Raw genomic sequence first — 13,473 nt, 5'->3', positions numbered from 1 at the left:
GGACGGGGAAGACTGAGAAAGACTGGCTAAACATGGTTGATGAAGAAATGCGGGCAAGGGGGTTAACAAGGAGAGATGCAGAAAATAGGGCAAGATGGAGAAGATCGTCATGGGGACCGCAAGGCTAACGCCCGCTCTAGCAGGGAAAATGGCCTTTAAAATGCATGTTGTTGTTGTTGATGGTGTAAATAGGGTGTGAATCATGAAGAAGAAGCACACCGCTGTGGAGAGGGAATCCCCATTTAAAATGGGTGGAGGGGATTCAGCTGGTTTGAAACGTGGATGCTGTTCCGTTATTGGTGCTGGAATAAGTAAAGTTTTGTTTATTGGGTGCAATAATTCGTTGACAGGCTGGGGGTGTGGCTCATTGAGTGTAGGTATTTGGGGAGGGGCATCTTGGGTGCTCAGTGTGCACTGGGTCCAGAGGGGCGACCCAGAAATTTGTGAAGTGGGCCCAAACACCGAAGAGAGCGCTGGAGGTGCCACGGGCTAGAAAGGGAACTTCCGAGAGCCAGAGAGAACTCTCCAGAACTCGGAGTGGAGCAGGTAGCTCGGAAATGGCCCCAGCAGCCCAGGGATGACACATTTGGGAAGCAGGCAGAAGCCTGCAGAGAGAGCCATAAGAGAGATATTGTGCTTTGGCAAAGAAAATAAAATTTTAGAGCCAGGCACGCACGCACTTGTTAGGGCACCAGCACGTGGGATGGCGGGTCAATTGGTTACATAGAACCACAGTAAAGTGGGTTTAAAGTAAAATGAAAAAGTGTTTTTGCAAAAGTTACGTCAGTTGGAGATACTTCCCCTTCGTATCATTGTAAATGTTAGACTACCATTTGGACTACCAAGCCACCGAGACAAACTGAGTGGGTAATTTTTTTTTGTGATGACCCATTGCATTCCAAATTGTTAGTGCAGGGCTCGCTCCGCTAGCGATCCAGGTAAGGCCATGCCACTTCATCATGTTATAGTCACGACACGTGCCTTGATCTTCTCTTGGAAGATAGATTAGTTTGACGGAATTAGCGGGCCCGGGAGGGATATATTAGCCAAGAGCGGTTTAGAGAGGATGGAGTTCGAGATAGGAAAGAGGGATAAGCTGGGCAGCTCGGGTAGAGTAGGTTGGGGCATAAGCCAGCCATCCTATCTGCTGCAATCACATGATCTTACCATCACGTCATTCATCTGCCGGTTCACGACATCTACTGGCCACTCACTTGACTTGCCACTTCAACAACACTACCTTCCTGTAAGCCATGCCATCTGCCAGGTCGTGCTGCTCACCTGCTGTGGCACCTGCTGCCACTTATCTGCTGCATCATTTTGCTGGGCCTTAAAAGCCAGAAGACAAAACTCGTTTCAAGGCCAAATGCCTTTTATTTCTTGTTGAGCCACAAGTGCCGTTTGCTTGCTCGTGTTGGGCTACATGGGCCAAAGACACCACCAGTAGAAAAATCACATGGGCCCTTGCTAATCCTCAAGTTATGGAGAGGCTGCTTGGGCCAGGGACAGGCCTTGTGGTCAGTCACCAAGGACACTTGAAGTGCCGGACAAAAGACCTCAATAGACAGCGCCAGGGTGTGTAGTTATCTCCGTAGTATAGTTTAGTCATCTCTGCAGTGAATGTAACAGAATAAGTGTGAAGTGAAGTCAAGTGTCACAAAAGTATTACTTTTGTATATTTTTGTTTGACTCTATTTTGGCAACTATGGAAATGAAGGTTTCTTTGAATTGAATTGAAAACTAATTCATCGTGATATTAGATATTCAGTGTTTTATGTGATATATAGATGATGTCCACCCTCCCTAATGTGTGAGTCCCAAAAAAAAAAACTGCAATCATTTTGAGCCTGTTTTATGTTCTTTTAAGCGAAAGACCAGGCCTTTAGGCACAGGTTTGGATGGGAGAAGTCAGCTCGACAGCTGTAGCCGTTGTTGTGCACCAGACCACCAGGGTGAAAGGTCAGGATGGGGCATCATGCCCCCATGGCCCAATGATGAACGAAAGGGGAGGGGAGGGATGCAACAAGTCATGGGTGACGGAGGCCGGAGCTATAAATGTGGGTGCGCCGAGAGGCAGCAGAGCAGAAGCCTGGATTCAATTGCGTAATTCGCTTGAGCTGCCATTCCAGAGCATGCCCAGACAGCCAGAGGCATGCCCTCTCCTCTCGAGCCGGAACAACCGGGACAGAGTGACTCGTTCCCAGCAGAGCAGCCGGAATCTGTAACTTTCAACCATTCTGCCTGGTTCTACCGGCCATCGCCCGGTATTTGTCGTCTCCAGAATCCCTCTGCCTTTCTATTGTATAAATGATTGGGCCCCAAAAGGCTTAAGTTATTGTGGATCTTCTGTTCATCGTTGCTTCGTGGGCACGTATCAGTAAGGGTTAAGGGGTTTCTTGGTGATTCAGTGGAATTGCTACTTTTGTATTTCCTTCCACCACGCGGCACGCACCATTATCACTACAATTAAATATACCTGATCGAAGGGTGAATTTGAGCCGTGGTGATCGCCCTTCCAATTAGGAAAGTCCATTGTTGATCAATGGTGTTGATCCATGGTGTTGGCTTAGTGGTTAGGGTGCCGGCTCGGGATCCTAGGATCCTGGGTTCGAATCCCGGCCGATCGCTGAATTAACGCCAGGGGGGTTGACTCAGTCTGTCATCCTTCTGAGGTCGGCAAATTGGGTACCAGCTTGCTGGGATGAATGATCCCGGTGTGTACCCCGGTTTAGAATAGGTACACCGTATCCCTGCGCATTGTAAGAGCGTGACCAAGGGTTGGCGTCAGGAAGGGCATCCGGCCATAAAAACATTGCCTCAAACAGGGAACCATGATTGTCATGGGGCCCGCAAGGCTAAGCCCCGCTCTAGCGGGGAAAAATGGCCTCAAAACGATCATTCATTCATTCATTGTTGATCAATTGTGAATGGCAACAAACGCCATGCATCCACACGGTGCCGTGCTCCTCACCAGCTCAGCCTTTAGAGGCGAAGTGCGTGGCACAAATTAGCATAACGTATCGGCCGACTTGGAGGTCCCATCAGTAAGGTATCATGATCCGGTTCGGGGTCTTTGACTCAGCTGGCAGTTACGGCCGCTGTGGACAGTCCACTGGGATTCGCACCAGGTGACCCGACAGCTACAACAATAATATTCTCGTTGAAATTCAGGGACACCGTTAAAAAAACAAAAATAAACACCATCCTCCAAAGCACGACAAATTCAATTACTGCCCAGGGAAAGATGAGCAAAACTGAATGTCACCGAGGAAGGGGTTCCTTGATGAATGTGTACAGTAATGAAAAAAATTAGCAAATTAGTGCGGGGGTCATGCTAACCTGTCTGGTGGTAACTGGTTGCGTGGAGAGGCACAGGTCAGATGGTCCGTGGCTTGCATGATCGCCAGCCACTCATCATATTCCAGCTTGGGAGGGGAGTTCCACGAGAGTCCCAGTTCCAGAACCTAATCCGGATGGGTTTAAGGATATCTTGGTAAAACACCAGCATGAACAGCACCTAATTATATTTTTATATCAAAAAATACTCAACAAAAGAAATATACAGGGGAAAAAAAATCTCTGATCAAAGAAAGCATTTTGCACGAACCCCACCTGGAGAAACTCCCGCCAGGGAAGACATTTATCCAGAGCGAGGAATTTAGTCACTTGTGGAGATTTCTGTCCCTCTTCCAGCTACAGCAACAAATCACATTGAGAAATTCATGATAAGAGCAAAGGATGCGGTCCCTGTGATTATTTGATGGTCCTTGTGGTCATCTAATCAGCCCAGCCCTTTGAATCAATGGAAGGTTTGCTTCCAAGGTGCCCCTGGTAACCCAGCTGGTTCTAATGTACCTGGTGCTGGACAATGGTCGCGTATTTAACATGGAGATGCGCCGAGAACCAATAAGACGGTTGCAGTTTCCTCAGGTTGTAGTTTCCTCAGCAATGCTCCAGCTGGAGGACTACCAAGCCTGCCCCCTTCCACTTCTTGAGCAAAGAACGGCTTCCTTCTGAGCAACCCTGCAACGCCGCTTCCCACCGTAACTCCCAGGGGCCAGTCATGACTGAGGAAAACATCTGGGGGATTGGAAAGCTGAAACAAGGAGGAAAATAATGAGGACTTGGAAATGCAAAGAATGTTGAAAGCAAAAGCTTGAGCCCTGGTGTTGGCTTAGCGGTTAGGGTGCCGGCTTGGGATCCTAGGATCCTGGGTTCGAATCCCGGAATTAACACCAGGGGGGTTGACTCAGCCTGTCGTCCTTCCGAGGTCGGCAAATTGAGTACCAGCTTGCTGGGATGAATGATCACGGTGTGTACCCCGATTTAGAATAGGTACGCCGTATCCCTGTGCATCGTAACAGCGTGACCAAGGGTTGGCTTCCGGAAGGGCATCCGGCCATAAAAACATTGCCTCAAACAGGGAACCATGATTGACATGGGGCCCGCAAGGCTAACCCCCGCTCTAGCGGGGAAAATGGCCTTAAAACGATCATTCATTCATTCATTCATGTTGAAAGAAAATGGAAGGCAACTGTGATCAAAAAAATAATAATCGCAGTGCAGGCTCGAGTACCATGGTAATGCAAGCATTGGTCACAGGTAAAGCCCACCTGCATGAGGCGATACACATCCAGGCTGCGGACGTGGTAGGTGCTCCGCAGGCAATCCTGCGAGTATGGTGGGCATTCAAAATGGCCTGCAATAGAGAAATGAAAATGTCCACTGTTGCCAAGATCGGTCGAATTAAAACTTGCGAAAAACTCTAGCGGTGTGGAGACACAAAAAGTTTCCATCACTGTCTACATCCAGGTGCACAAGCATTTCAACAAACCTTTGTGGTAATCGTGACCTTTGTAGATCCCAGAAAGGCCTGCTATCCGAATCCCACCAACACACAACACGCCAGCATACCCTGCACACATGTCACACAAAGGCAAATCAACCTCGTAATGTGCAGAAATTAATATTTTAAAACAACAACAACAGCAGCAACAACAATAAGAAGCAAGACAAACAAACCTGCAGTCCTTGAGAGAACACGTTTTCAGTCCTGTGTGACTGCATCACCACCGCAGTCCTCGGCCCATGACCACTGCCTACCAGGACCCTCTGGCTCGGTCGTAGTTGACCTGCAGGCAGCAGTCAAGGACCGAGGATGGAGACGAAGGTACAAAGTGCACCAAGCAAAACGCATCATCTCAGGAACCGCAGATCAAGAACCATTTATTTACAACACGCAAACAAACAAAAGAGAAGACAGGTTCCTGCTAGAACACAGCTCATATAGAATGAGGTTGTGTGTGAGGTGTCTCATGGAAAACACACCCATGTAGTAGACGTTTGGTGCCACCCATCCACCAAAAGGTAACTCCTGCAGATGGTTTGATGCCTCGTGGTTTCCTCCGATAAACACCGTCAGCACAGGAGCCTGCTTCTCTCCAGAATAATACCTGCGACATCAAGTAATGGCACGTACAATCAAAGTCCGTCATCCTGCACCGCCCCTTACAAAACCCCTCAATATGGGTCCAATAATGAAGGACTAGTGAGTGGTCAGAAGGGGAAGACTGCCAAAAGATGTTAAAGGTATGTAGATGTTATGTTATACCAAGTTAACAGTAACTATAGGATTAATATTACGGAAGATCAGACAAACTGATCAAGGAAGTGAAATAAGTGGGGACAAGGAAATGGCTTCAATCTCCAAAAGGCACCAAGACATGCCAAGGCCTGCTGGAGCAAGACATGAAAGGCAGCAGCACTTGTATCCAATGCCTTACTAGAGCTGGAAGGCAGATGCCGGTGGTGAAGGGGAAGTTTATTTAATTATTTATTTATGTATATCAAGTTGAGGCTTGTGTAAGAGTCTTTCACGAACCAGCTGGCCACACCTGATGCTCGACTAAGGTCAGGGCAAGAATTTCTAATTTGTTCATGGTGTCGGCGCTGAGTGCACCTACTCTTTGTGAATGACATCGTGGGATCTTTAACGTCCACCAACTAGTGCCGAGAGACGGGACCCCAGTTTAACATCAATCCGAGGGATGGCACACTCATTGACAACTCGCCCTGCCCGTGGAACACCAGGATGACAGTTTATAGCTGGGTCAGGATTCAAATCCAGGCTAGACAGCTTAGGGACGAGTGTAGGTACCTACAGGCCATCCTGTCAGCCCGAATGAATGGAATAAATAAATGGCAGAAATCTCTCAAGACGGAATTCCATCTCCCGACAGAGACTGGACACTCATGGTATGGCTGGCTAAAAGGTGTTTGGTTACCTGTGGAAGTCTTGCATGTGTCGGTACTTCGGGGGTACAGCCATGCAAAGCAGGTCGCTCTCATTACGAACAGCTTGAAAGTCACCACAGCAAAGGAGGAGGTCCACGGGCTGCCCACCTTGCTGTACCGCCTCTGCCAGCTGCAATTAAAAAACATTTTCTTTGTGTACAAAAGGGAAGGAATAATAAAAGCTGTGAACATTCAATAGTTACTGCATCTCTGCCACCATAAGGTGCAACGTTACTCAAAGTGTTCCCAACATGGGTCCAAATAAATAAACATATAATTCTGATCTGATATGGTCCAAATAAAGATTGTATTTTTAACATAACTTCATATATTTATATATGTATAAAACACACACACACACTTTTTACCAGTAGACACACACACACACATACACACACTTTTTACCAATGGACGCACACACACACACACACTTTTTACCAGTGGACACACACACACACACTTTTTACCAGTGGACACACACACACACACACACACACACACACACACACACACACACACACACACACACACACACACACACACACACACTTTTTACCAGACACACACACACACACACACACACACACACACACACACACACACACACACACACACACACACACACACACACACACACACACACACACACACACACTCCATAATTTCTGTTGTGGCCCCGGATCCAGAGCTAGACTGTGGGAAGTGCTTTATGGTCCGTGTGTTTTGAGTAGGTTAGATTGCCATGTAACAGGGACCTGTCAGAGTAAGTTGTTTGTTACACTTGCTGCTGGGGAGGCAGTGTATGCAATTTATAGATAGGGTAGACAGATTAATTTTGGATGTGCAAACCCCTCTAGTTTGTGAACAGGGCTACCATCGCAGAGGCACAAGTCACATTTGTGTGACCAGGCTGATTTTGATCTCTCTGGCCAGTGTGTGCCAGCCATGGCGGCACAGTGTGCTGTGAATCCAGAAGTGGCAATGGACATTTATATTTATTGGGCTCGCTCCATGGGCGAGACAGCCCAAAAAAAAGCTCTGTCCAGGAGGAGGGGGAGAACTGAGACCAGGCGGAAGAGGCAGCCTCCTGTGTAAAGAGGACGAGCAATTCAACGACGGACCAGGAATCAAACTCAGGACCCAAGGATCCCAAGCCAGCCATTCTAACCTATAAGCCAACACCAGGCTTCTATCGGTGTTCAGAAGAACCCAAACAAAATAATGTCTTCCTCAGGGAAGTTCACCTGACACCCCTATGTAAACAATAGCTGGCACAAGCTTTGTGTGTTTTCATGTTGAAAAGATGCCCTTTGTCGAAAAGTTGTTTACCGTGCACCAATGTATGTTTACCGTACCGTTTACCGTGTTGTTTGTTTACCGTACCGTTTACCGTACAGTTGTTTACCGTACCGTTTACCGTGTTTACCGTCCACCCCACGAGTGCACCATCATTAAACAATCCACCACACGAGTGTACCATCATTAAACAATCCACCCCACGAGTGTACCATCATTGAACAATCCACCCCATGAGTGTACCATCATTAAACAATCCACCCCACGAGTGTACCATCATTAAACAATCCACCCCATGAGTGTACCATCATTAAACAATCCACCCCACAAGTGTACCATCATTAAACAATCCATCCAATGAGTACCATATTACTCCAAACCTGTGTAGCATTTTAAGCAAAAACATGTTCACTGATTATTATAATTTTTAACAAGCGTTACGCCTAGGTCCCTCATCGGTGAAGTGTTGCGAGTTGACAAAGTGGAAGACGCAAGGCGGCCATCTTGGATTTTGACGTGGCGACCCAATTTTCAATAGCTTTAATCCTCATGCCGAGATACACCCACACACCAGATTATAAGTTGGTACTTTGCTTATTTTTCAAAAATATTCCGCTCACAAGGTTCGGGCATATATATATGGTGGCGGCCATCTTGGATTTTGACATGGCGACCCAATTTTCAATAGCGTTCTTCCTTATGCGGAGATACACCCACACACGAGATTAGAAGTTGGTACTTCGCTTATTTTTCAAAATATTCCACTCACGAGGTTGACATATATATGGTGGCGTCCATCTTGGATTTCGACGTGGCGACCCAATTTTCAATAGCGTTCTTCCTTATGCGGAGATACACCCACACACCAAATTAGAAGTTAGTAGTTCGTTTATTTTTCAAGATATTTCGCTCACAAGGTTCAGGCACATATACACAAAGAATTAAGTTAAGCACCCCTACACAACGAATTAAGGTAAGCACCCCCTAATATATATTCTTTGTGTATATGTATACATTGGCATATATTCTAAGGTATGTGAGACCAAATAATGATTGGTATGACATTAGCAATTATCCATTGATGAAATTGAGTGATCAAAGTGAAAAAAAGTGATTGGTTGAGTCAGTGATCCGATCACGTGGGTCCTACACACGTTATTGACGCAAAGATCGCTAGAGGTCTTCTCAGAACAATGACTGTACGTTAGAAAACATAAACGTCATCCACACTGTCCGTGATGGACCTATAGCTCCATACTTAAATTGAGATGAAAATATGCCTAAAATTCCCAAAAATTTTCACCTTAAATTATTCAGAATAAAATATTGAAAACGGCATGATTGTTATGTTTTTATGTGACCATAATATCACTTCTCCAGAAAATATAGCAATATCATGGGTATATTACACTGTTTTGACGACAACAAACTTGTAATGTGCGAGGTTGTAAAAAAACGGGGGGGGTGCTTAACTTAATTCTTTGTGTTTATATGGTGGCGGCCATCTTGGATTTTTATGTGGCGACCCAATTTTCAATAGCGTTCTTCCTTATGCCTAGATACACCCACACACCAAATTAGACGTTGGTACTTCGCTTATTTTTCAACATATTCCGCTCACAAGGTTCAGACATACATGCCACATGGCGTCAGACATACATGACGGCGGCCATCTTGGATTTTGACGTTGGTTGCACCGCACACCAAATTCGAAATTCGAATGCGGTCATTCGCTTACGCACGCACGCACACACACACACACACACACACACACACACACACACACACACACACACACACACACACACACACACACACACACACACACACACACACACACACACACACACACACACACACACACACACACACACACACACACACACGGAGGGGAAAACCATAGTCCCCCTTTCGCTCCACGGTGCGACAATTAGGCCTACATCGATCATGGTAGTTATATCGCTCGGATAGATTCCAAATACACTTTATACCAGAGGCCTCCCTGGATCCTGAGCTCCATACTGTTACAACGCCCTATGACGCGATCGTTACACACCTTTTCATTCTTCATAGTCATACAGTTGTTTCCGTCAATCTTTTGGCTAGAGCAGACCGATGAGCCACGTGGTCCACGTCCAACCACCACAAACGTCTTCGGTGTCGTTCACAAACTTGAGGCAGTATTATAAATTTCCTGTCGATTCGGATAAATTTGAAGTAACCTTTACTTAATAATTATAAATTTCCCGTCGGTGTGGATTCATTAGAAGCAACGTTTACAACAATGCATTGTCTCCGACGATCATTTCCGTGTTTCGGGGGGTGAGGGAGGGGGAGGGGAAGACAGAAAGGTAGTATTAGCGTATTAAATACTGTATTGAGTATTGTGAAATTCCAAAATCATCATGACGTCTTCACAGCAAATATATCGCAGCATATTTCTTAACTGCAATTGTATTTTGGTGTTTTTTAAATCGGGAACGTGCGGAGCAGCATTCTGTCCACTTATACACCGCCCAGGTTTAATTTTTGGTCTAATTGTAAAAATTATAATTTTCACAAAGGTTTGGATGAATGTGTTCCTGGATTTAATTCTAAAATCTGATCAGACCGTAATCTTCCCTCAAAAAGTGATCCACTATGACTTCCTTGAAAGTGTAGTGTCGTGAGGCCCCGTTGGATTGGGAAGTGCTTCAGAATAAGGAGAGGCCTTCAATCTCTGCTTGCTTCTTAGCTTTGAGACATTCATCCATTACTTTATTCCTTCACTACCGCAGGCCATTCTGTCGATCATGAAAATGGTAGATGAGTCGTTGTTCATATTCCATAAGATTTGATTTGTAAGCTTGTGGGCATTTTGATTTGTCCATTTCATCTCGGTCCACATGGTGTCACTTCAAATCAAGCTCACCCTTTACCTCCTCCTCTTCAAATTTGGTGGTACCTGATAAAAATGTAGTAAGGAAGATTCGTGTGGTTGTTGCTAGCAGCAGTTTAGTTTAGGAATGCTTACAAAGAAAAATACATCATGACCTGTGGTCAGCTTGGATTGGAAACTTCTGGAAGCAAACATTGCAAATTTGATCCGGCCCGGCTCTATCCCCTAATGACCTCTGCCACCAAAAGTAGGCCGGCGTTTGTTTTCACCCCTGTATTGTCTGTGAGCAGGATAAACCCAAAATGTCATGGATGGATTTGGAGAAAGTTGGTGGACAGATTAGCTCCGTGACAAGGATGAATTGATTAGATTTTGATGACGATCCGGATCTGAGAATTTGTAATTTTTTCAGCCATTCTTCACCATTGAAAGATGGGCCCAAAAATGATACATAGCACGATATCTCAAAAATTATGGATGGATTTGGACGAAACTTGGTGACCGGTGTGTGTGTGTGTGTGTGTGTGTGTGTGTGTGTGTGTGTGTGTCGAGGACGAATCGATTCAATTTTGGTTCATGTCCGAATCCAGATCCGGCCTATCATTGGGACACAAAACAAACTGTTCAGCCTGGCCGAGGGTGGTATGCGCTGAGGTACCGTGTGCTGGTCTCACCCTGAACGATATTCAAGGGACAACCAACGAATAAATTCATCAATGCCCAGTAAATAAATTCTGCCCTCAATAACCTCACACATTTCACTTTGGGCATCTCAGTCCAACAAAGAGAAATTCTGCCCCCTGCTGTAACTGAACAAACATCACTTCAACCGATGGGCACAAGCAAGTTCCTGCGTGACCATGGTGCCCCCTTGTGCTCATCAGGGCAAACATTCGTTCACTGCCCTGCGCTCACAATGCCCTCTTCCGATTGCACATCCAATTCCCTCAATTTACTTCTCATTGGGATCTCCCGATTCATCTCAGGCTGTGCAGACTTGCATATAGAAATACCAGGAAGATGGCCCAAATTAAATGTTGAAGCACAGCATTGACAACTTCACTTCCGTGGAATAGAACAAACATCACACGTGGTGATTACTAAAGGATAATCTACATGAGGGTTAGGGTTAGCAAACCAATGGTGCCAACCTACCGTGAGGTACCCGCTCATTTCCGACCAAGATTATGCAGGAAACCAGAAACGCAAGGGGATAAATGGTGCTTGGTAAGCAAAGAGAGACCATGGCACACATACTGATGAGGCAACGCACCTCGTGCAGCTTTGCAACGAAACAAAATGCATGATCACCATGTTTATTGGACCCACGAGTAAATTATAAAAGTCAATCACCATGACGGTGGTCTTTAGCTCATGAAGGAGCTTGCACACACACTCCTCAAACAAAGCGAATTTAAAAATCATCAAACTATGTGACTCCGATATCATTCACACCAATACAAGCTTGTACACATCTCGTCATCCACCAAATCAGGGAATCCGATTCTCCCTGTGGGGTGTTGCCCCATTCTTTGACCAGGGACACTTCCAGTTTTAAGAGCCTGGGAACACTTGGTGACCACGAACAGGCCCCAATCTATAGGATATCCCATGAAGTACAGTGCCTTCAGAAAATATTCACACTCCTTGACTTTTTCATATTTTGTTGTTTCAGCCTGAATATAAAAAGGATTAAATTTAGATATATTTTTTGTCAGTGATCTATACGTAACCCGTAATGTCAAAGTGGAATTTTTTATTTTAAGAATTTTTTACAAAACAATTTAAAAAAATAAAATACAGAAATATCTAATTTATATAAGTATTCAACCCCCTGAATCAATACTTCGTAGAAGCACCTTTGGCAGCGATTACAGCTTCGAGTCTTCTTGGGTGTGTCTATATCAGCTTTGCATATCTGGATTTGGGGAGTTTCTCCCATTCTTCCTTGCAGATTTACTCACGCTCTCTCAAGTTGGATTGGGAGTGTCGGTGAACAGCAATCTTTAAGTCTTTCCACAAATTCTCAATGGGATTCAAGTCTGGGCTTTGTCTGGGTCACTCTTCACGTTCTTGTCCTGAAGCCATTCCAGTGTTGCTTTGGCTGCATGCTTGGGGTCATTGTCCTGTTGGAACGTAAATCTTCACCACAGTCCAAGTTCTTTTCCACTCTGAAAGAGGTTCTCCTCAAGGATTGGCCTGTATTAGGCTCCATTCATTGTACCCTCTATCCGTACAAGTCTCCCAGTCCCTGCCACTGAAAATCATCCCCATAGCATGATGCTGCCACCACAATGCTTCACGGTAGGGACGGTGTTTCATGGGTGATGAGCTGTGCTCGGTTTCTTTCAGACGGAACGCTTTGCATTCAGGCCAAAGATAGTGGGGGGGCCAATGTAGCAGATTGAAATGCCCGGTGAAATTGCTTGTTAATTTTTGGACACTGGTTGGGCTGTCTTTAGGGATGATATAAGTTCTAGAAAAAATATGTCTCCAATTGTTTCAAGTTCTTTATGGCGGCCATTTTGGATTTTCAAAATGGCGGATGTCGAAAACGTAAAATTCCATTATCTTGGCTTCTAAATGACCTAGAGTTTCGATTCTGGTGTCCAGTTGTACATTTTTGGGGATAGAGAATTGAATGAAACCTTCTTTAATAACCTACAAGGGATAAAAATAGGTTTTTATGGCACAGCCGAACCAGTGTCCAAAATCTAACTTAATGCACATCTATCTTAATTGTTATTTGTTATTTGTATGTTCCAGATTCGTGACCCTGAGCTATGATGGAGCCAAAAAGCAAGAAAACCAAGAAAGAAACTGATTTCACACTTTGCATTCAGTGCCAGGATCCCCAAGGTGCACTAGTGACTGAGCCAGCACTGGGCTCATATGCAAAGTTTCTCCAGTTCATCCAGGAGAGGGCACGATATGGTGATGCCGACTTCAAACAGATCAGCGAACGATTAAGCTGTTTCACTGCCACTGACTTGAGGAACAATAAA

At 45.3% G+C, this 13,473-nt stretch overlaps 1 pseudogene across 1 annotated transcript in view; it reads right to left on the bottom strand.

The window, feature by feature from the left end:
• LOC137439295 (lariat debranching enzyme-like) overlaps nt 1–11,641 on the bottom strand; it is a 29,755-nt pseudogene extending 18,114 nt beyond the window's left edge. Inside the window, exons 1-8 of the transcript XR_013621330.1 lie at nt 11,624–11,641; nt 6,285–6,424; nt 5,329–5,453; nt 4,835–4,915; nt 4,614–4,699; nt 3,856–4,096; nt 3,613–3,693; nt 3,340–3,464 (exon numbers count right to left, since the gene is read on the bottom strand). The product of XR_013621330.1 is annotated as a lariat debranching enzyme-like (transcript). The remainder of the gene's footprint in view (nt 1–3,339; nt 3,465–3,612; nt 3,694–3,855; nt 4,097–4,613; nt 4,700–4,834; nt 4,916–5,328; nt 5,454–6,284; nt 6,425–11,623) is intronic.
• Nucleotides 11,642–13,473: the final 1,832 nt, after the last annotated feature.

Source organism: Myxine glutinosa, chromosome 14 (assembly GCF_964187855.1).
Source record: "Myxine glutinosa chromosome 14, kmMyxGlut1.1, whole genome shotgun sequence".
Lineage (NCBI taxonomy): Eukaryota > Metazoa > Chordata > Myxini > Myxiniformes > Myxinidae > Myxine > Myxine glutinosa.
Note: the sequence above shows the minus strand (reverse complement) of the source record. Positions and strands in the feature narration are given on the sequence as shown.